General features: G+C 42.9%; 1 pseudogene; it reads right to left on the bottom strand.

Moving 5' to 3' along the window:
* LOC147708325 (uncharacterized) overlaps window positions 1–13,920 on the bottom strand; it is a 29,600-nt pseudogene extending 15,680 nt beyond the window's left edge.
* Window positions 13,921–23,661: the final 9,741 nt, after the last annotated feature.

Genomic DNA, 23,661 nt, shown 5'->3' with positions numbered 1-23,661 from the left:
AGCGTATCAAGCCTTTGTATGCTTTGATACAACCATCTTTTTCCAAATCATGCTGGCTGCCTGAGCATTCGGCCATTCTGCAGTCTTTGCAGGCTGATTTGCTCGCTTCTGAATACTTACAGACTCGTGATAACCAGACCAACCTGGTGATAAGGATTATCCCTAGGGCGGTGGGTTTCACGTACCTGACTTTTAATGAAGGAGATACAGTACCTATTGCTTACAAGTCACACTTGTACACTTCGGCTGAACTGCGATTTTCCACTGTAGAAAAAGTTTTAACGGCTGTGCAGATGGCGATTCTTAAAGAACGAGCCCTGTCACAAGGAAAACGCATGTTGGTTGTTACCCCGTGTCCTGCCTTAGAGGCGGTTACGAAAGCCAGTGTACCTAATTCCAAAGCTTTGCACCCTCGGTGGATTCAATGGGCTGCATCCTTGACGTCCCAGGATGTCACGTTCATTTTTGACGCCACGTTACGGTCGCAGGAGTATTTACAGTATGAATTTGTTCATCCTGCTCCTTTAGCAATGCGGCCGTTGGAGGATTTCCATTGCATCATTTACACTGATGGTTCGGCGCAGGTTGCGCATGGCTCTAAACATGCCTACGTTTCCGCTTGCGCCATTGTGGTCGGTGCCATGGTGAACGATGAGTTCGAGTCCAGTGTCGTGCACACGCAGACGCTTGGGGACTGCACCGCACAATTAGCAGAGCTTCGTGCTCTGATGCTTGCATTGGAGTACGCAGATCCTAGTGTGACGACTTTGATCGTAAGTGACTCTTACTACTGTGTCCAGTCTTACAATGAAAACTTGTTCTTTTGGATTCAGAATGAATTTCGTGACTCCAAAGGTAGCACAATAAAACATAAGACGATCTGGGTCCGAGTGGCGGAACTTAAAGAGAAGTTGCCACTCGTGTTTGTGAGTGGGGCGGTGGGTTTCACGTACCTGACTTTTAATGAAAGGAGATACAGTACCTATTGCTTACAAGTCACACTTGTACACTTCGGCTGAACTGCGATTTTCCACTGTAGAAAAAGTTTTAACGGCTGTGCAGATGGCGATTCTTAAAGAACGAGCCCTGTCACAAGGAAAACGCATGTTGGTTGTTACCCCGTGTCCTGCCTTAGAGGCGGTTACGAAAGCCAGTGTACCTAATTCCAAAGCTTTGCACCCTCGGTGGATTCAATGGGCTGCATCCTTGACGTCCCAGGATGTCACGTTCATTTTTGACGCCACGTTACGGTCGCAGGAGTATTTACAGTATGAATTTGTTCATCCTGCTCCTTTAGCAATGCGGCCGTTGGAGGATTTCCATTGCATCATTTACACTGATGGTTCGGCGCAGGTTGCGCATGGCTCTAAACATGCCTACGTTTCCGCTTGCGCCATTGTGGTCGGTGCCATGGTGAACGATGAGTTCGAGTCCAGTGTCGTGCACACGCAGACGCTTGGGGACTGCACCGCACAATTAGCAGAGCTTCGTGCTCTGATGCTTGCATTGGAGTACGCAGATCCTAGTGTGACGACTTTGATCGTAAGTGACTCTTACTACTGTGTCCAGTCTTACAATGAAAACTTGTTCTTTTGGATTCAGAATGAATTTCGTGACTCCAAAGGTAGCACAATAAAACATAAGACGATCTGGGTCCGAGTGGCGGAACTTAAAGAGAAGTTGCCACTCGTGTTTGTGATTCATACTCTCGGTCATCAGCGCGTGGGGGTCCACGCTGTTGGCAATTCGCTTGCTGATGAAGCAGCGAAGTCAGCAGTATCGAAATACTTAGTTGCAGCAGTCACGAGATCCAAAAGCAAAATAGATGATGACATCTTGGCAGCAGTTGCTGCAACAGAGAAGGGAAGTAAATATCCTGCGGGGTTCCCTTCTAAATACACATACCACTTAAGTCCCGATAAGGTTCCTTATGTGAAAATCCCTGAAGTTGGCGAACGTCTAGTTCCCAACTCGGATCGCAGGGCTGCTTTGATTACAGCGGCTCATGAAGGTGTGGCGTCTGCGCATGCGGGCGTCTCAGCCACTGTAACTCAGCTACAACAGAGGTTCTGGTGGCGGGGACTGTACAAACAGACGCGCGATTATGTCCTTCAATGTGACATTTGCCAGCAGATTAAGCCTTCAACTGCTGCGCGTCCGCCTCAGACACAGTTGTACATCTCGAATAAACCACTTGGGTGCGTTTATTTAGATTACTGCAGTCCATTTTCTTCTGATACTGCGTATAAGTACATCTTAGTAGCAGTTGATTCATGCACACGCTTTGTGTGGGTTTGGCCACATCGAAGCGCTGATTCACGTACTGTCATTAAGGATTTGCGAGTCTTTGTGGGAATTTTTGCCTGTGGTACTTTCCATTCGGATCAGGGTCCGGCTTTCGCCTCTAAGGCGTATAAGGATGCTATGGTTTCGATGGGGGTCCAAGTCAAGTTTTCGAGCCCCTACAGACCTGAGGGTAATAGTGTAGTTGAACGAATGAACCGCGACTTAAAGCAATCTTTGACAGCTCGAGTTATAGGCACTGGCAGAAACTGGTTAGCCCACCTCAATGGCGTGCAGCGTGCGCTTAATAATCTCCCTAGAAGGTCTCTGGGTGGGCGGACCCCATACAAAATGCTCTTTGGTATCAAGATGTATGTACCTGACCTCGATGGGCTAGACTCCAAGGCCCAGGCCACGGCCTTTGACGTAGATGAACATTGCAATGTTTTACAGAATCTACAAAAGACCAGAGACAGTCTTGCAAAGGAACGTTTGCCCTCCACATCGGATGATGCGCTGCAGATCCCGGTAGTTGGAGAACTGGTTCGAGAGAAGATCGATAACAAGAAAGAGTTTGGTCCCTCATATCGAGCACCGGTTCGAGTTCTTGGAGTGAAGGGCACAAGAACAGTCATTTTACCACCACTTCCTGGTCGTAAGGAAAACAGATTTATTTGTATTGACAATGTCAAGACACACAGGTTGGCCGATTCTTCATAGCATGACACCGGCTGTATCCTGTCCTTCCATGGTGAGGCACTCTGTACTAGCAATAACATCTGGCGCAGAACAGGAGGTGTCCCTCGAGATGCCTGCCATATCCAGTCCTTTATTAAATACTATTCCTGTTACTAACATTGATGAGCTGACCTACACCTATCCTGCTGATTTATCAATGCCTGATTTGCAGACCCGTTTGGCCAACCAGTCCAGATTCTCTTTTGACTCTGTTTCGGAACTTTCAAAGAAACCCTCAAACATTGCAAGATATGCCACGTTGTTTAAAAAACATTTTTTAATTCCCCCTTGGACATACATTTGGTTGATCTTATTTTCATTTTATCTTTTTATGTCAATTGGTTTTGTGTTTTATTTTTTCCGTCTGATTGATGGTCACTACGTTAAAGAAAGAACAGGAATTCGGTACCTTAATGGAACATTGGACCCTCTTTCCTCTTCACATTCAGCGCACAGACTGAAACGAAACTTAAATACAGTTAACATTACTGCTTGGCCTGTCCTTGATGGGATTGTGTGGGATGCGGTTAGGTTTCAGATACATGGGCCCACTGAAGTGATTAATGTTCCAAATGTGCTTAGAGTAAACATGGGAGATGTGATTAAACAAAATATACGTTCTGATGATTGGGATATTCAGGCCGTAGAAGCATTATTCTCTGATTTGAAGTATTATGCTGCCTTCGATGCTGAGGATCTGTATACAGATTCTATTAATTATGGTGATTTGTTTTGTTTTCAACACTATGGTAATCATTTTTTACATAAAACAAATTCCAGGAGGGTTGCTGTGAATTATACACAATGGGAACACTGCCCTGCTCCATTCGGTGGCAGCTCCAATACGTTTCTGAAAAAATACACCTATTTTACAGACTTTAATCAATCAAATCCCGAGTCATTCTATTTTAAAATGACACAAAAGCCCATGTCCAAAGTTAAACTTACAGATACAAAAATGCTGTATTCGGCGTCCTTTCTAGACAAGTTGGCTGTAGATGGCTACGAGTTTTGGAAAGGAACAATTGACCTTAAATCGGTTTGGGGTACCAAAGATTGGCAGGTACAAGGCACTGAGGCTTTGCACCGTGCATGTCTCATCCCGCATCACATGTTGTTTTTAAATTCAACCATTTTCCAAACAACATGCTTTGGATTGGCTACTTCTAAAAAAATTAAATACACCGACCATCCCAGTTCTAGAGGAATATACAGGTTGGGGTAATTTTACTGATTTGTCCATTCATGAGTTGCAAACTCGTTTACACAATTCGTCCTTTAACATTTCCAGTTTGGATTCTAAGGGTTGGCTGGTGTGGCATAGGAGTGCTGATTCTTGCCAACGCCGTTTTCTGGGTTTGGCTGAGGGGTTCACAGAAGTCAGACTCGATCCCCATTTTGAAGAAGACTATACTGTCACGACTTATTCTGTGGGGAAGCTGTGTCAGAATTGGTTACAACATTCCACATTAGCTGCAGTTAAACTACATCTGTCTCTATTGAATGATAATGTGGATTTGAACGATTTTATAAAAGGCCCAGCTAAAGGTAGATCTAAACGATGGCTGTATGCGATTTACAATGAAATTTGGAAAGTTACCCAGGTTGAGGCTGCTAAACGCCTGAGAGCTATTGATCAAGCTAATTTAGAAAAGGTGCTTGCAGTTGTTAATAACAGTATTAACACGCTTTCTTCCCGGATTTACACGTTAAACAATATTGTGTCTTCTGTTGTTGACATTGTACATGATGAAGTGTCCGTGTTATATCATGGTCAAAATCAATTACGTTCTGTGATGCAGTTTGCTTGGACACTACAAACTCTTAAGAATCGTTGAGTGCCTTGGAATTTTATGAACGTCTCATCACTATTTGCCCCATTTAATCTGACTGAAAAACAGCGCATGCTATCAATGAGAGATGCGACATTTTCTATGTTACACATTGAAAAATTTGAATCCTTGCCTTTTTCTGTGGCTGAAGTGACCGCTGCTACATGGCTTATCCATGGTGTGATTACCTTACCTTTTGCTTTGTATAAATTTACAAATTGTATGAAATATATAGCCATTGGGCGATATGAACCATTAGGCAGTGCTTTTCTCCATGAGACATGGTCTTTACCATACACTTATAGATGCCTAAAAGAGGGAAATGAAGTGAATCTGAATGGTGAAGAATGTACACAGTCACCTGACCACTCACTAATATGCAGACACATCCAGTTGCATGGTTCTTGTGATCAGGACAAACCTAATTTGGCCTGTGTTTTGAAAGGGACACCAGTTCCTGCAATAGTTCCCACGTTCATTTTGTTGTCCAACGGTAGTTATTTACTTTTGAATAACGAATTTTGTTGTGGGTTAGAGGCCGGTATCGCATATGTGGTTACCGTGTCAGAAAGGGTGGTTTGCTGCAAGAATGTGTTATATCCACCCACGCATGGGAATTCAGATGTTTTAATTTGGCCAAGAATACCAACCTTGAAAGCTGAGTTCAATGGTTTAGGCCGTATAAGGGCCCTATTGTCTCAAAAGCAGGTGGCCCTGAGCTCTACCCGCGAAACTTATGTCCTTCACATAGCAAACACACGCACAGAAGTACAGGCACTTTTAAGTACTGATTTGCCGTTTCATTTCTGCGAGCTGGTTCATCAAATCTTCAATGCCTCCTCCACAACTAGCCTGGCTCATTTTTTTAAAATGGTTAGCAGTGGTCTCGTGACTACATTTGAAAAAGTATTTGGTATTATCCCTGCGTTCTTTCATTCTATATTCGCTAGCCTGTTTGGCGGATTTCCTGTTTTGCTGGCTTTGGCTGCAGGCATTCTGGTGATATTTTACTTTATAAAACATGGATGCCCATCCTGCGCAAGGAAACTCACAGCACCTACTGATGCAGTTTCGCAACCGGATGCTTGATTACTATGGCTCCCTGCCGCTTGCGACTTTAAGCACAGCTTTTGGATTATCCTTCAGATTTTCCTATTTCACATGTGTCCAGCCCGTGTTTCATTGCCTGAGCTGTGATTTCGACTGGTCCATTGATTTGTGTCTCTGTTTACCGACTTCTCCTGACGTCAACTTTGATCAGCTGATGAACCCCGTAGTGGCTCACGAGCTGGTCTGTTCTGGCGAAAGGGTTATGGCTGTGGCAGCGATGCATGGACTAATGGGTCAGTGGGACATATTTGCAGCGGCGCATGACTTTCTGGCACAGAGCGTTCTCGAGAACCCACTGAGTTGTCCTCTGATGTTGCTAGAGGAATCGGTGTTGGAGGAGCACGTATGTTCTTTCCCATTGCTTAATTGGATGGCTGAACTGTTTTCGGATGATGACAGTGATTTCATGTTGGAAGCTGTGGCTACCTATTTTGCATATTCATTCAACCCATGAGTGACTTTGAAGACTTCCATCATTATGGCACGTGACTTTTTAGTAATTCTGAATGGTGCCTCTTTCAATACGAACATTCGATTTTTTCAGATGTTCCGGGCCTATTAACTGAGAGTAGGCCTCAAGTTCGACTTTTTATATTTTGTGTGGCCACTATAGGCATTCATACATGAATTTTAATTTTAAATTTTACATACATTTACATATATTTAGCTTGGCTCAATATCATTGAACTCTGCTTTCATGTCCTGCCTCTCATAGAGTATTGGCTTATAATTTTTCTTTTTTAAACTGTCCTCGGATCATTGGGGGGGTGTCATATGGTTACTACGTTTCTATATATTGTGTTAAGTTAGCATGTGCTTATTAAATGTTTAAACGCCATATTTTCTTTCTGCTTCGGTTTGCACACAACACCTAATTGTTATTGTAGCTTTCAACCTAGACGAAAGATGTGATTTATTTGAGAATAATATGTTATTGCCTTGGTATCAGTCGTGCTTGGTACACTTGGTACAACTGTCTGCACACTGAGAACTGCACACTCTAAGAATAACCTAACACAAGGTTGTTGAAGGCCTGATCCTCGCACCACGTTAGTCATAACACAAATAATGTTGCTGCCAATATTGGGCTCTACGTGGGTTTAAGATAGAGTTACAGAGAATGAAAGAAAACACTTGATGCTTCGCATGCTGAGAGCTGGTAGCGGTTGATGTGATCTCCTCCTACTGAGAATTAGAGGTATGGGTCCGCCCTGCTAAGAACCCAGATGAGACCTTCTTAGATATAATATAATATGCTAATTAGGGTGCGCGAAATATAGGTGATACAGAATTATATAGATCTTTGCATCATAACATGCTATCACCTTTTGCTTATTATGGATTAGTGACTATGCTGCTAACTCAGATTTTTATAATATGTATATTGATATTATATAAGATACTGCGTTTGAGAATGTTGCATTGAAAAATAAACATTTCAAACTTGCACGTGTGTTCTCTGCCTCCCAGTTTCGGTTTGGAATGATTATATAACGAAAGAGTGTTCATGTGTTCCACGATACCTGAGGTATTCTAAGTTCATGTTCTGGATTGTCTAAGTCATTGGGAAGTATTTACTACCGATGAGACACTGTAGCTAGCTTGGTAAGGGGATTTCTGAAACAAAGGTGAGTTCTGGGTCACCCTGACTCACCCAGGTTCTAGATCTCTGTGCACAGTTCTGTGGGAGAACGGAAACCCTGCTACAAGATCAAAGAAATGCAGAGTCACACTCATAGAAGTTCACAGCAATAACATTACCTAAAAGATAAGTAGAAAAGAACGGACACTGTATCTGTATGTTGTTGTAGTTGTCCTGTTGAATTTGGTAAGTTGCATGCATCAAACCATTCCTCTTATTAGCGGGACTCCTCCATTCCAGCTGACGCTCCGTCCATCAATGTTGGTGACCAGAAGACACCCTGTCCGCTGCCTGCCTGGCGGATGCTGAATTGCGGCTCGCTAATGTGAAGCCTGACTTCATCCTTTTTTTCCCATTGCACAGACTGAAACCCGGCCTGTAATTATTGATGGAAAAACAGGAAGTGATATTAGAACACCACTGACAAATAAATATAAGGTATGTATGCTGTGTAGTGCAAAAAGTCACACTTTGAGTTTCCTAATAGACAGTACAATATTTTTGAAAGTGCATATTCTGTCTGAGTCTCCTTTTGAAGGATAAATAAGTATGGGCAAATTAATTTTGCGGATCTTTCCCCTCAAGCTAGGTGTACTGTAAACTGTGTTTTAGCACAAAATTAGACCTTCCCAGCAGTGCTACCAGACCCTTACTAAACCCAGTCGCAAAAATGTAGAAGACTCCCAATCAGATCTCAAAAAACGAGGCCTAGTAGAAAAATGGTGACAAAACGTACTTTGAAAGTAAAGTAGGCCTAAATCCCCCCTTACCCACCGTGGATTGTATTCAAACCACTTGCAAGCAAGCAAAAGTATCCATACCCAGCATCGCTCCAAGACTCGCAAACCCCCCCACAAACAGCCCCCGCCCAAACACATGCAATACAATACCGCTAACCCTAACGAGCCCTAAGTTAAGAATAGTGGCAAACGCTTTCTTTAACAAGGCCAAATCCCCCCTTTCCCACCATGGATATTCTTCAAATCACTTGCAACCAAAATGACACATTCCCACGAGTGCTCTAAGACCCCAGAACTCAGTTGCAAAAATCTAGAACACCCCGAAACACATGCAATCCTGCTGCTAGTGCTAACCCTAACGAACCCTAAGTTACAAAAAGTGCCAAAAGGCTTTTCAGCATAGTTTTCTCCAAACCACTTTTATCCGGTATTAGGCCTTCCCAGCAATGCCCCAAGACCCGCCAACCCACCCGCAAAAAAGCACAACACCCCCAAACAGGCAAAAGCAAAAATGGAAAATCTCATACTTACAATATTTTTCGGCCTTCTGTCCAAACGCGCTGTGCAGCTGGGCCGTAACTCCCCTTTTCCACCATGGATTTCCTGAAAAACAAATGCAATCAAAATTAGACTGTGCCAGCAGTGCTCCCAGACCCCAAAACCCACCCACAAACACCCGGAACCCCCCCAAACAGCACCTCAAAGACAAGCAAGTCAGCAAAAACGCAAAAAAATGTTGCCTCCGATTTTGTCCAAACCACTTTTATCCGGTATTAGACCTTCCCAGCAATGGCCCCAGAGCCGTCAACCCAGGCGGAAACATAACATAACATAACATGAGTATTTGTAAAGCGCACATTCACCACTACGGGCATCTTGGCGCTGAAATAACAGATGTTTGTTGTTACCCAACTCAATGGTACTCATTTTATCGACCCCAAATGGATGAAAGGCTGAGTGGACCCGCCGGGATTTGAACCTGTGACCATGAGGTCAAACACAGGCCCCTGCAGTAGACGCATTAGTCCACTGAGCCACCAGACCCGGCAAACTAGTAGAAGACCCCCAAACAGCCAAAAAGCAAAACTTCAAAAATGGGCACTTAGAAATTTTCAGGCAAATTTCCAGAATCACTCCGCACGCGCTCTGCAGCTAGGCCCTAACTCCCCTTTGCCATCATAGATGTGCTTCAAACCACTTGCAATCAAAAGTATCCATACCCAGCGTTGCTCTAAGACCCTGAAACCCACCCACAAACACCAGGAAGCCCCCCAAACAGGCCCACGAAAACATGATAGTGAGCAAAAAGGCAAAAACTTTTTCATGTCTGATTTTCGCCAAACCACTTTTATCCGGTATTAGACCTTCCCAGCAATGCCCCAAGACCCGCCAACCCACCCGCAAAAAAGCACAATACCCCCAAACAGGCAAAAAGCAAAAATGGAAAATCTCATACTTACAATATTTTTCGGCCTTCTGTCCAAACGCGCTGTGCAGCTTGGCCATAACTCCCCTTTTCCACCATGGATTTCCTGAAAAACAAATGCAATCAAAATTAGACTGTGCCAGCAGCAGGGCTCCCAGACCCCAAAACCCACCCACAAACACCCGGAACCCCCCCAAACAGCACCTCAAAGACAAGCAAGTCAGCAAAAACGCAAACAAAAATTTCGCCTCCGATTTTGTCCAAACCACTTTTATCCGGTATTAGACCTTCCCAGCAATGGCCCCAGAGCCGTCAACTCACCCGCAAAGAAGTAGAACACCCCCACAAGTGCAGAGTCTTTCTTCATTGGGCGTAATCCAGCCATCTGCTTTGAGGGAAATAGGAGTCTGGAGGAGGAGGATAGAGGAGCATGTTCTTGTGAACTTGTGAACCTGAGGAATGCAGACTGCGGCACCTTCAAATCAATAAGCAAATAAGTGAAGACAGTTCTACTGATGGGCTTGTTTTTGTGATTAGGTGATTAAAGTTTTTATTTATATTGACTTTGCAAAACAAAGAAAGACAGACACACAGGAATAAAAGTGAATAAGGACGAAAAAGAAAGTTATTGATTCATTGGCTCATTTTCAGGGCTCGGTGTCAGGGAACAAGAGTTCGTCCTCATACTCTGCAAATTCAGGCGGGAGTAGGTCACCTAACAGAGAAGAAGTTCCCTCATCTAAGTTGGTGCCCTCCTCGTCTTCTTCCGGCGTGTATTCTCGTACTTTGTAATCTGGTGGTATGAGGTGCTGATTCATCTTGATCATTGTTAACCTCTCCACATTTTTGGGCGAGAGGCGGGTCCTTTTGCAAATTACAATCCCACCAGCAGCACTGAAAACACGTTTAGAAGACACGCTTGCGAGTGGGCAAGACAAGTAATTTATAGCCAGGTTGGAGATCTCTGGCCACAATTCTTTTTTCCCATGCCAATACGCCAATGGATCATCATGAACCTAGACCTCTGTTGAGTCATTCAGATAGTCCTGCACCATCGACTCAAGGTTCTCCACGGTTCCTCCAGTTTGCTTACTTTTTGCAGGGACCTTTTGAGAAGCAAACCCAAGCTGAGTTAGCCAATCCTCTTCTTCACACAATGTTACTGTTGTGTCTGGTGCGGATGATCCGGTTGCTGGAGTCTTTAACGGCTGAGAGGGAAAATCACTCAATTCTTCCACAGCCACAGGTGCAGAAGTGAATTCTTTTGACTCCGGATGGCCTGCTGATACTGATGTACTTTCTTTTCCTTCAATTTCCTGCCGTTCTCTTTCAAACCTCATGGCTGACATAGCTAGCCAACGTTTGTACTTTGAAACTTCGGCGTCACCAAAAGGAAAGAATGCTCTGCCTGCCAGTGCCTTTATGTAGCGTGGATCCAGAATAGTAGCACAAATGTAATGCTGTTTTGTGTGGATCTTTTGAAGACGTTCATCGCAAAGTAGGCGCTCTAATAATTTCTCCGCCAAATCAAAAGCTTCTGGCTTTTCTTCATCTTTTTGAAACGTAGAAGACACCGCCTTCAGTTGGTGCTCTAGCATGCGCAACAATGGGATAGCTTTTCCCAAATTACGGTCCTCCCTGCTGACTGCACCCGTGAAGACCTCAAAAGGACGAAGCATGTCTGTCAGGCTTTTAACTAGCTTCCATTGCTCCGCATGTATCCTCAGGTCCTTCATAGCTGTACCCTGTGTAAAGAAATACTGATCGAGTACCGCACACTGCTCATACAGACGCTCAAGCATGCAGAAGGTTGAGTTCCAACGTGTTGCCACTTCCTGGATGAGTGCTTTCACTGGCAGTCGACCTTGATGTAGCAGGCCCCTCAGATGCTTCCGGGCCTTAAAAGAATGGCTGAAATGTATGCACATTCTTTGGCAGGTGGTCAGTAACTCGCACACTGGACTTTCTTCACTCAAGAATTTTTTAACAATCAGGTTTATACAGTGCACCAAACACAGCACTCTGAAATAGTTACCCAGATCCATGGCCTTAACTACATTGGTGCCATTATCCGTGGAAACATAAACAATCTTGCGTTTTATTGGGGACAGCCATTGAAAGACCTTTGTGTTAAACTACTTCAAAATGTTTTCTCCTGTATGACTTTTCTCCATGCCAAACATGGCTAGTGTTGCATATTTCCGAGCAGCTTTAAAAACGTTGTCCGGGTCAACACCTGTTCTTAGCTTTGCTGTTAATCCTGAAAAAGAGACCCAGTGTGCAGTGATGCACATGTAATCAGCGCCTGCGCCACTGGTCCACATGTCTGTTGTTAGATGTATAGTGTGAACAGCACTCTTCTGCAAAGCTGCCCCAATCACCTTCAGCACATCTTCATGTAGTGCTGGAACCGCAACTCTGGCAAAATAGAACCGGCTAGGAACCTTCCAATTAGGGCAGAGCGTTGCCACTAATTCAAGAAAACCAACCCCTTCCACAAAAGAAAAAGGGAGAAGGTCCAGAGCTAGCATTTTAGCCAGCTTAGTGTTATACAGACGCGTCATTGGGTGGTTGCGTTCAAATGGTGCATCTGAAAACAACATGCTTCTAATGGTGGGCTGGACCATGATTTTACGGGATGATGATGATGATGACTTCTTCGACCCAGTTACGCTCGGTGATGATGAACTTTTTCGCATTGGTGTCTCACTCTCTCCCACACTCTTAGTGTGGCTCACAGGTGGTGTGCTGCTAACAGGGGTACTGGGTGTAAGTGAAGTGTGTGACGCTTCTTCCTCCTCGTCATCATCAGATGAAAGATCAATGGATGCAGTTTGTTGACTTGCAATTCCGGCTTCCTTGATCTCTTTTAGGTGCGCATGCCATTTGACAGTTTGCTGTCTCTCAAGATGACCTCTCTGGCCTCCGGTACCATAGTTGGTACCAAGCTTACCACGACTAACTTCAAGATTACAAATGCTGCAAATAGCTATGTTTTCCCTTGTTGTGCTAACACTGAAGAAGTCCCAAACCGCGGATTTCAAATGTCTGTGGGGGGCGGAGGAGGCGATACTGGTCATGCTAATGCCAGATGAAGTGGAGGATGTGTGTTGCCGAACTTTACTACGTTGTGCACTTGCAGCACCACTAATTGCGGACATGGAAGTCGAGGTGGATGGAGGTCCCCTCTGGCGAGAAAATATGGAAGCGGTAGGTGGTGGTGTACTAGTTAACTGTGGTGGTCCCATTGACTCGTCGTCAACATCACGCTCAGCAGCTTCTCGGGCTAGGTTCAAAATGTCTGTTTGCTGCATGCCCGCTGGGGCTGCAGTGACGTGTATGATGACGGCGTCGTCATCGTGAGAGTCTTCATCAGCAGGAGTATACGCCACTTCTTGTTCAGCGTCATCATCACACTCCATAAGTACGAGAGTTCCGGGGACCTTCCTTTTACGCTTAGCTACCTTTGTCAGATCATGGTGTGCCTCACTCTCAGACGGCTGTGGTGGTTCCCAAGTAAGATCCGTATCATCAGAAGGAAGGGGGCTTGAAGAAGATGTAGACACCATCCTTGATCTTTTCCTTGCTAGGGATGTGGAAGACAATGAATGATCAGGAGGAGTGGCTTCCTCAAATGATACCTCAGCTTGAATGTCGATTTCCTGATGTGCTCCTACTTCGGGAGGAACAACTATTGTGGGCACTTGTGCCACTCTATGCACCTCTGCTTGTGCATCTCCTTTCGCTGCCTCTCCTTCCACATGTACTTGGGCTTCTACTTGCACATGTGGTTGTTGTTGCGGCTGTGGTTGTTGAACACTCGTCAGATGAGTTACAACAACCTGTGTTGATTGAGGGACATTGCTGCTACTTTCTTGCGATTAGCCAACATCACTGGTTGATGGTGATTGAACAACTATACTGGCGGCCTCTAAAGCGCTCAAGGGCTTGGACTTAAGTTGGCGTGGTGGTGGTGGCAGCCTGGTCCCCAGCAGACCCCGCTGCTGCTGCAGGCGTACTTATTTTTTTCCCAAAAAATGTGGCGGTCGGCACACCAGTCTTCTTGGTAAGTGGCGCCACTTGCTTCTTCTGCTCCTTACTGGCAACTTTCTTGCTAGAGGAGCTACGGGGAACTTTTTTTGGGGCCATCTTCTTCAGATGTCAGAACAGCAGGCCACAGTTGCATGAGTTGCAGAGTTGTCTTGTCTGTGGCCACACGTGACGTCGCGTGACGTTATGCTGCACACACCCCTGCAGGATTTCTTCCTGGCACTGGTGGTTCTCTTGTGCACCTAAAAGCAATGGAAGACAGAGGAACATCAGTTATGCAGCCAAAAAAATCGAAAAACACACAAAAGTCAGCATAATCCCATGCCATCCATGCCCTCCATGATGTTTAAATTGAAGACACCCCACAAAAATACTAGGCCCATGCACCACTCACTACCCCTGGGCATAATGGATGAAAGCTAGGCAAAATAGGTGCAGGCCTGAGAACACTGCCTGCATTCAAAATGCCCCCTTGCCCCCCAGCACATGGCCAGGGCCTGCCTGTACCAGCACTCAAAATGGCCCCCACCCACATGGCCAGTCCCCATCAACACCCCAAAAAATCGAAAAACACACAAAAATCAGCACAATCCCATGCCATCCATGCCCTCAATGATGTTTAAATTCAAGACACCCCACAGAAAGACTAGGCCCATGCACCGCTCACAACCCCTGGGCATAATGGATGAAAGCTAGGCAAAATGGGTGAAGGCCTGAGAACACTGCCTGCATTCAAAATGGCCCCTTGCCCCCCAGCACATGGCCAGGGCCTGCCTGTACCAGCACTCAAAATTGTCCCCACCCACATCGCCAGTCCCCATCAACACCCAAAAAAATCGAAAAACACACAAAAATCAGCACAATCCCATGCCATCCATGCCCTCTATGATGTTTACATTAAAGAGACCCCACAGAAAGACTCAGTCCATGCACCACTCACTGCCCCTGGGCAAAAGGCCCAAACAGCAGCCAAAAAAATCGAAAAACACACAAAAATCAGCACAAACCCATGCTATCCATGCCCTCCATTATGTTTACATTAAAGAGACCCCACAGAAAGACTCAGTCCATCCACCACTGAGTACCCCTGGGCAAAAGGCCCCAACAACAGCCCAAAAATCGAAAATTCCAAAATTGTAGTTGCAGCAACTGTAATGCCCCAAATAAACTTACTTGTGAAATTTCTAATCCAAAAGTGATCCAAAGAATGTCAAAAAGGCCTCAAATCCAAATATCCAGCAGCATCCACAAAAAGTAATCCTTCCAGGGTCAAGATCCAAATGAAAGTGACTAGCACATGAAGAAAGCACTGGGAGGAGCCTGCAGGACAGGAAAAGGAAGTTGGAGGCTGTGGGGCACTTCCTTCTTCCCCCCCCCCCCCCAAAATGGACTCCTTGCAAAAAAAAAGTGCAGGCAAATGTCAACCTGAGGAGTTATTCTGATAAAAGTCATCATTTTCAGAAGGTTTATGCTGCTTGCTGGTGGATTTCTTGTGCAGAATTGCAAATATTGCAATTTCGCGAGTGCGAGATTGTTGCTGCCCGCCGCATCTACGTGTTCGCAATTGCGAGCTCTCGCGATGCGTGCTGTGCAAGGTGGCAAGCCGCGATGACGTAATCGCGGTCGACAAAATCCCGCGGGAATCCGCAGCAAGATCCAAAATGGCGCAGCACAAGCAAAATATGGAGAAAAACAACTCTGCAAACGCGGAATGACGGTAAGTGAACCCCGCACGCCACAATATTGTATCACCAAGCAAAAAAATACGCTGCCTGCGAATTTTTGGCAATTTCGCGAGAGTTCGCAGATTGCAAATTTGCCGAAAATCCGCAAATTCCGCGAGCGGAACGGATTTTATGCCCACGCTTAGTCCTGGCCCCCTCTCTTCAGCATCTTCAGTATGTCATGCGTAAGAGGGGTTGGAGTGGAAACAGCTGGATTAACAACCTTTAAGCTGAAATATGCCCCTTGTTCTATTTGGAGTGCCCATTACAGGCTTGCTGGCCAAAATTAAGCAAAATGGGGGCTAGTTGCAATGCAACCTTATCGCTTATCTTGAGTGGTGGGGTGGACAACCTTGGCACCCCTCTTTCCTCATCCTCCTCCCTCATTTGTTCTTGCATGAAATTTAAGAGATTCATATTTTATATTCATATCACCAGCTGTCATCAAATGAGTCCCTGTGTTGGCTCTCTGTAAAAAATCTACTAACTATAGCAGAGTACTTTAGCCGTGATTCCTATTTGTGAATCAATTATGTAAATTAATCAATCACAGATTGAATTGCGTCCCCTTAGAAGAAATATCCACATGTAGTATATCTGCAGAACTAAGATCAAGTCTCTTTATCTCGCATGTGAGGGAGGTCCTAATCCATATGATTTCCCCCATGCCGGCTACCCAGATGAGGATGGTGTTGCTTCAGTACATATATTGATAAAACCTTTTCCTATGCTTAGGATTCAAAGCGCACATTTCCTGAAAGACACATATATGGATGTTGTCAATAAAAACTCCCCAGTTTGGGTCTATCATCTTGGAGTTAATTCCAGCTATGTTCCATGAGAGGATCTTGAGTAGGGGACTGTCATCTATAGTGCTAGCGAGGTCATCTGACTGCTGCCCCAGCACCATGGCCATACTGCCACCATCTTTCTCCACTTTATTATGTCCAATATTCCCCCAGGATCCCGTTTGAGTGGGTCCCCTGTGGGATGGCGACCATACATTCATGGCCCCTTCTGAAATGTGTGTATTCTCCAATCAACCAACTTCATGAAGGACAGAACCTTCTTTACAAGCTTTATTGAATTTTAGCTGATCTGTGATGTACATTGGGCAGGGATCTCTTCCACTGACAAGGAGATGATGACTTAAAGATGGTAAATTATACTTAAATTGTATTAAGGAACTATCAAGTGGGCAGGTGCACAAGTATAAGTTCACTAGTCCTTCAACATATCCCTCACTACTTGTGTCTATAGCTATATAATCAAACTGTGAAGCCTGTAGCGAACAATGCCTTACTTACGGTATGTCAGATCTAATAAGGGAGTAGCACAGCCTATAGGGTCTCACCCAGGGTCCAATTCAAAAAGGTACATGTACACTTTGTTATGATTTTTGGTATTCACAAAATGCATTTACGTGTAGTGTCTTTACGTGCGCACTCGGGTGGAATTTCTGCCTCATGAGCGCATATTCCACTCCGGATGCGGAGAATACAATCCTGGTGAGGAGTGTACTCTCCACACCCAGAGTGGAATCTCCGCACTCAAGGTGGAGACTCCACCCCGAGTGTGGGAATTCCACCCGAGTGTAGAAAGTAAAGATACTACTTGTAAATGCCTTTTGTGAATACCTAAAAGTAGTGAACTTACACAAAAGTGTGAGCTTACTTTTGTGAATCGGGAGCCCGGTGAATAACTTTGTTTTCCAGGGACTCATTATTTTCTTTAGCTCCAGGGGGTAGTTTTGGCACGTTGATCATATACAATCATTTTTTATTCTGCTCTCACATGGATCTAACTATACTTATGTATTCCTTCCTCTCTCTCCACTGTGCCAGCACCCCCTTACCAACCTCTATGTAAACCTACTAGATGAGACAAATGTTTTTGCGATAATTTAATTGTTCTCCTACCATCATCAATGTCAACCGGTTAAAATGTATCAATCCCTTGAAGATTGTTTAATTAATACCAGGGTTTAAAGATCTGTTTGATAAGATTTTGATAGAAGGAGAGGACCCACCAATATCGTGGGCTGAGGCAACGATTGTTTTAATTTTAAAGCCAAATAAGGACCCACTGGCAGCTGCATCGTATAGGCATATATCCCTGTTGAACACAGATTATAAAGTGTTCACTGGGATATTTGCAGCTAGAGTTGCTAAAACTATAAAGAGTGTTGTTCATGGAGACCAGAGGGGCTTTATCCCGGGAAGGCAGCTGAATGAACTTACTTTTATGATGTTGGGGGTAGTAGATCTGGCAGAATCTTTCAATCATCCTGTGACTTTGGTGGCAGTAGATGCTGCTAAAGCGTTCGACCAAGTCCACTGGCCGTACCTTTGGGAGTCGCTAAGAACTTTTGGATCCCCTATGAATGTAATAAAAGCGGCACAGTTACTCTATAGTGCACCTAGAGCTAGACTCTTAGTTAATGGGGAGTTAATAGATTGGTTCAGCATTATGCTGGGAACAAGACAGGGATGCCCGTTGTCCCCTCTGGTATTTAATACCTATATTGAACCTCTTGCAGCCCTAATTAGACAAGACCTCTCTATTCTTCCATTCAGATATAAAAACTTTGAGGCCAAACTGGCTTTATATGCGGATGATCTTATCCTTTATATGCAGAACCCCAAGGAGGCTATCCCTAGGTTGTGGGCTGGAGCAGAACGGTTTGGGAAGGTCTCCGACTACAGTGTCAATAGGGATAAAACTGAAGTCATGGAGTGGAATCAGCCCTCTCAGACCTCGGGGGTTTAATCCACAATGCGATATCTCGGCATTATAATTACCCAGAGGCTAGCTGATGTCCCGGTGGCCAATTGGAAGAAGATCAGGCAGGAAGTAACAAGGTTATTGGTCAGATGGGCCAATCTCCCTCTCAATTTCTATGGCAGGATACATTTGGTTAAAATGATTATAGTCCCCAAAATCACTTTTCTATAATAACATACCCCTTCCTTTTGATAAAATTGAGGTAGGAAAATTTCAGGGCAGGATTGGAAGTTTTCTTTGGGCCTCTAAGAGCCCACGTATATCTTGGAAAAGACTTAGGAGAAAGTTAGAGAAGGGGGACTTGCCCCTCCTGATTTATGGGTTTATGCACATGTTTTTCATTTTAAGAATTTTTGGATGTTATTAAATAAACCAGATGACTCTGCATTAGGCATTATGTTCGGGGCGCTTCTTAGTGATTTGGTTGATGGACAGGAGCAATTCCTCTTCAAGTATGGAGATCCAAAATTTTTAAAAAAGTAAGATTAAAAATCTTGTTGCAGGCTGTAAAGAACTGGGTGTATATCCGGAAAAATTGGGAATATCACATTATTCAGATTATGCACCAATTTGGGGTTCGTCTGGCACTCCAGCATGTTTAGATGACCAACTCAGCCTACCATTGATGCATGCTGGTATCTCCCATTGGGGGGGACTTAAAAACAGGTGTGGATTTGATTTCTTGGAAAATTTGAGTTTATATACCCATGGTCAATTAACTAGATTTAAATATTATCAATTGCCTGCTTGGTGGGCTGGACAACAGTGGAGGATCAGATGGATGATGCCTGGTTAATTCAAGCTATGAAAATTGGGAATATTAACAAAGAGGTGGCTTTGTGGTATCTAAAACGTTGTTAGATAGTTATCAAATAAGTTGACTTGACAAGGTTAGGTCAGTAAGTGGGTTTAATAACCTCATCCACAAGCAGCAACGATCAACTGACAAAACATAGAATCATGTTCCAAGCTAGAATACATACCAAGAGTTCTAAGGTCTAAGAATACAGATCAAGGGTTCCAAGGACTTAAAGGAGAAGAGAGAATAATATCACACATCTTCCTTCTTAACAATATAAAAGAAAGAAAAAAGAAAGCAAAGATAAGAAATAAAAAAAGAAAGAACAATTTTCATGAGAAGAAATGTCAGTATAACAACTAAACACAATATAACAATTAAACATAATCTTTCAAATAAGTAGGAGCCCTACGAGCTCTTTGACTCCTTTTGTGTGATACTAATATGTTGGACCCTTCAAGAGAGCTGTTATTGACATGATTAAATTTGCTACATGAGTCATTGTTGTACACAGAAGCATCAGAAACAGACAACTTAGAATCAACCAAAACCACACGACTCTTATTCCATATTCTCCCATCTTCCGTCTTAATGGCGTTCTTAAAAATCTTAATAACAGCTCTAACATCAGTGTATTTAGACCACGGTTTACGTCCAACAGGAGTCTTAATTTTTACAAAATCACCCACCTTGACCTCCTGATATGCCACACACTTTCTCTTATCAAAATACACCTTACGAGCAGTTTGTTTATCTAACTCTTTGCTTATCCATTCTCCAATGTCATTATCCACCAGACCTTTATTTAAACTCATCCACCCTGGACACCACAAAGTATTGGGAACCCTCCCTTTGAATAACTCAAATGGTGACCTCCCAGTAGAAGAATGAGGAGCAAAACGATAAGTATTAATCCTTTCCTGAAGAGTTGTCTTCCAGTTCAAACCAGAAGACCGAGCTAACTGTATTGACTCTTTAAGAGTCTTGTTGACTCTTTCAACAGCACCATTAGTTTCTGGATGATATAAAGAACACCTCTTATGTACCACACCACATTTTTTTAAGAAATCAGAAAACAGAGTGGAACAGAATTGCGCTCCATTATCAGACAACAAGCTATTAGGAAAACTTTCCTTATTAAACAGACCCTCCAAAAACTTAATGACAGAATCAGAGGTAATCTCTCTAACAGCACAAACTTCAATCCATCTAGAGTAAAGGTCAATGAGAACAATTAAATACAGAGTATCTGAAACACCAGATAAAGGACCCAAAATATCAATCGCAACCTCATCCCAAGGGTGACTTAGCAAAACTCTTTTAACCATAGGCATTTGCTTTGTCTTTAAAATGTTATCACTGGCACAGCATTCAACACAATCTCTGACCATCCTCTCTATTTCTGAATCCATGCCAGGCCACCAGAATTGCATACAAAGAATCTCCTTCGTTTTCACAATGCCTAAATGACCGCAATGGGCATGAGACAATCATTTTTTTCTTAAACCAAGAGGAGGAACAAGTTTTGTTCCACGAGTTAATAAACCTTCAGTCACAGAAAGTTCATCAGAGACCAACAACCACGGCTTTTCCAAACGAGAATTGTTCTTTAAAGAAGAAATAACCTTACAGATCTCTTCATCCTTCTCCAACTCCTTCATCCATTCAGACTCTTCTATTGCCCCATCAGTCACCTCACACACATTGACATAATCATCCGACTCATCCATATCATCCTCTTGAAAATTCTCAGTATCAACCAGTCTAGATAAACAATCAGCTGACTTATTTGCTGCACCAGGAATATACTGAACTTCAAAATCAAATTCCTGTAGAGAAACAATCCATCTTCTGATTCTCGAGGATATAGCATCCAAACCTTTCTACAAGAAAACCTCTCTCAAGGGCTTGTGATCAGATAGAATGTAAACTTTTGTACCCCAAATCAAATTTTTAAATTTTCTCAATGCCCAAAAAATAGCAAGAGACTCCTTCTCTATCACAGAGTAATTACACTCTGAACCTTTAAGACATCTTGACGAACAGCAAATAAGAGAATCTTTTCCATCTTTCTTCTGAACAAGAACAGCTCCCAAGACCTTTGTCACTTGCATCAGTAAATAAAACAGTGGGAAGACCTGGAACAAATGCATGAAGTGAAGGAGCCTTGTTTAACTCTTTCCTGATACACGCAAATTCACTCATGCACTCAGGGGACAATTCAAAAACAACATTTTTTTTGTCAACTTTCTTAAATTATGGGTCTTGTCTGAAAATTGGTAATACATTTCCCATAAAACTCAACCATCCCAAGAAACGAGAGTAACTCCTCTTTATTAATGGGTTCTTTCACCTTGTTGATAGATTCAACCAAATCTTTCTTGGGAAAACACCATTACCAGTGATACGATGCCCTAAATAATTAACTTCCTCTACTCTAAACTTGCATTTGGCTTTTTTAAGAGACATGCCCGCCTCATCTAAGCGTTCAGTACAGCACATTCACGTCTATCATGTTCTAGAATGTCATTACCATAGATCAAAAGATCATCTTGATAACATTTAACACCAATCAACCCTTTTAAAATCCTGGACATAATCTGTTGAAAGACTGAGGCCGCTGATACAAGGCCAAAGGGCATTCTTTTAAACTTAAAAGTACCCAAGGGTGTAATGAAGGCAGTTAGATCTTGAGAGGACTCATCTAGTTCCACCTGGTGGTAAGCGGAAGCTAGATCAAGGGTAGTAAAATATCTTTCACCTTCCAGGGTACCAACCATCTCATCAATGTTGGGAAGGGGAAATCTATCCACCACAACCTCTTTATTTAAGGATCTTAAATCTATGCATAGACGAATTTCTCCTGTTGGTTTCTTAGCGATAACCACAGGAGCAAGCCATTCCGTGGCTTCAACGGGTTCAATAATATCATTCTTTACAAGCTTATCTAATTCTTCTTGAACCTTAACTTGTTCATTAGAGGAATCCTCCTTACCTTTGCTACAACAGGAATTGCATTATTTTTTACCCTGATGCGATGTTTGTAACCTCGCAAACATCCCAAATTTTCTTTAAAGACATTTGGAAACTGTTTTGCTAACTCATTTGACAAATTATCGTTACTCTTGGCTTGAACAGAATTGGAGACTTCCTGAATTTGTACCTGTGGAGAAGCATTAGGATCAAGTTTTACCCCAAGTTGACGTTGATGTAGCCAGCCTAACAATGCATCACCTTTTTTTGCAACATAAACCTTTCCAACAATGATGTGGCTACCCAATTCTATTTTAGCCATAAAATAGCCTAACATTCTAATTGGTTTATCACTATAACCCAAAGGGGAGATATCACATTTTATCAACTTTACTTTTTTTGAAAATAATTCATTATATAATTTCTCATCAATTATGGTTATTTTAGAGCAAGAATCAAATTTAAAATTTATCATTGAATTTTCCACACTAACTAAACAAGAGGGATGATCTATCTTGTCACCATTCACCTCAAAACATACAGATCTTACTTGAGGTTGAGGCCATCTTTTTTTAGAGCTATCACCTTTGTATGTTTTCGTTCTGCAAAATTTGGCATAATGCCCTCTTTTACTACACAAATTACATATAACTTTCAGAGCAGGACAAATAGGTGAATTCGCTAAATGACTAACTTGTCCACACCTAAAACAAGAAAACTTGTTATTCAAAGTGACATTAGATGTGTTAGGAAACATGCTTTGCTTCTCTTGTAATCCTGTGCCCTCCTGTTTCTTAACTAGACATACAGTCTCTTCTACTTTTGTTTCGTCCTTTGAATCCAAACAAGATGGTTTCTCTTTTTCTTTATTTAATTCACCAACACATTTAGTCATATGTTCAACTTGTTTTGCTATAACTAAAACTTCTTCAAGGGGTGGTTCATCCTTCAACCAGAGCTCCTTCCTAATATCATCATGTGCACATCTCAAAACAAATTGATCACAAATTCTTTCATTCAAAGTTTGACCAAAGTTGCATGAAGATGCCAACTTCCTTAGAGAAGATGCATATTCTTCTACAGTTTCATCTTTTTTTTGTTCCCTTAAGCCAAAGTGATATCTCGCCATAATAGTGCTGAGCCTTGGTAAATAATGCCGATCAAGTTGAAGAATAGCAATCTCATATTCATTTAGGTTTCTTTGTTCGGCGGCAGATAAATCCGGTAAATGCTCTAAAACATCTTGTCCTTCACCGCCAAGACAATGTAGAAGAAGAGAATGTTTTCTTTCCGCACTTAAATTTGTTCCACAAACTCTTGCATAATTTGCAAAGATTTTTTTTAATTTTTTCCATTTTACGTTTGGTTCTCCTGGACTTGTTAGAAAAAAAGCAGGTTGGGTAACATTCTGCATTTTTTAAAAAAGTTATTTAAAAAATATATATGTATCTAAATATTTAACAGAATTAAATCTTTCTTTTTCTTATTAAAATAAATATGTAGTTAATATTTTAGTTTGTATTCTTGAATTTTCAATTAAGAAAATGCCTTCTCCTTATG

Source organism: Lissotriton vulgaris, chromosome 6 (assembly GCF_964263255.1).
Source record: "Lissotriton vulgaris chromosome 6, aLisVul1.2, whole genome shotgun sequence".
NCBI classification, from domain to species: domain Eukaryota; kingdom Metazoa; phylum Chordata; class Amphibia; order Caudata; family Salamandridae; genus Lissotriton; species Lissotriton vulgaris.
Note: the sequence above shows the minus strand (reverse complement) of the source record. Positions and strands in the feature narration are given on the sequence as shown.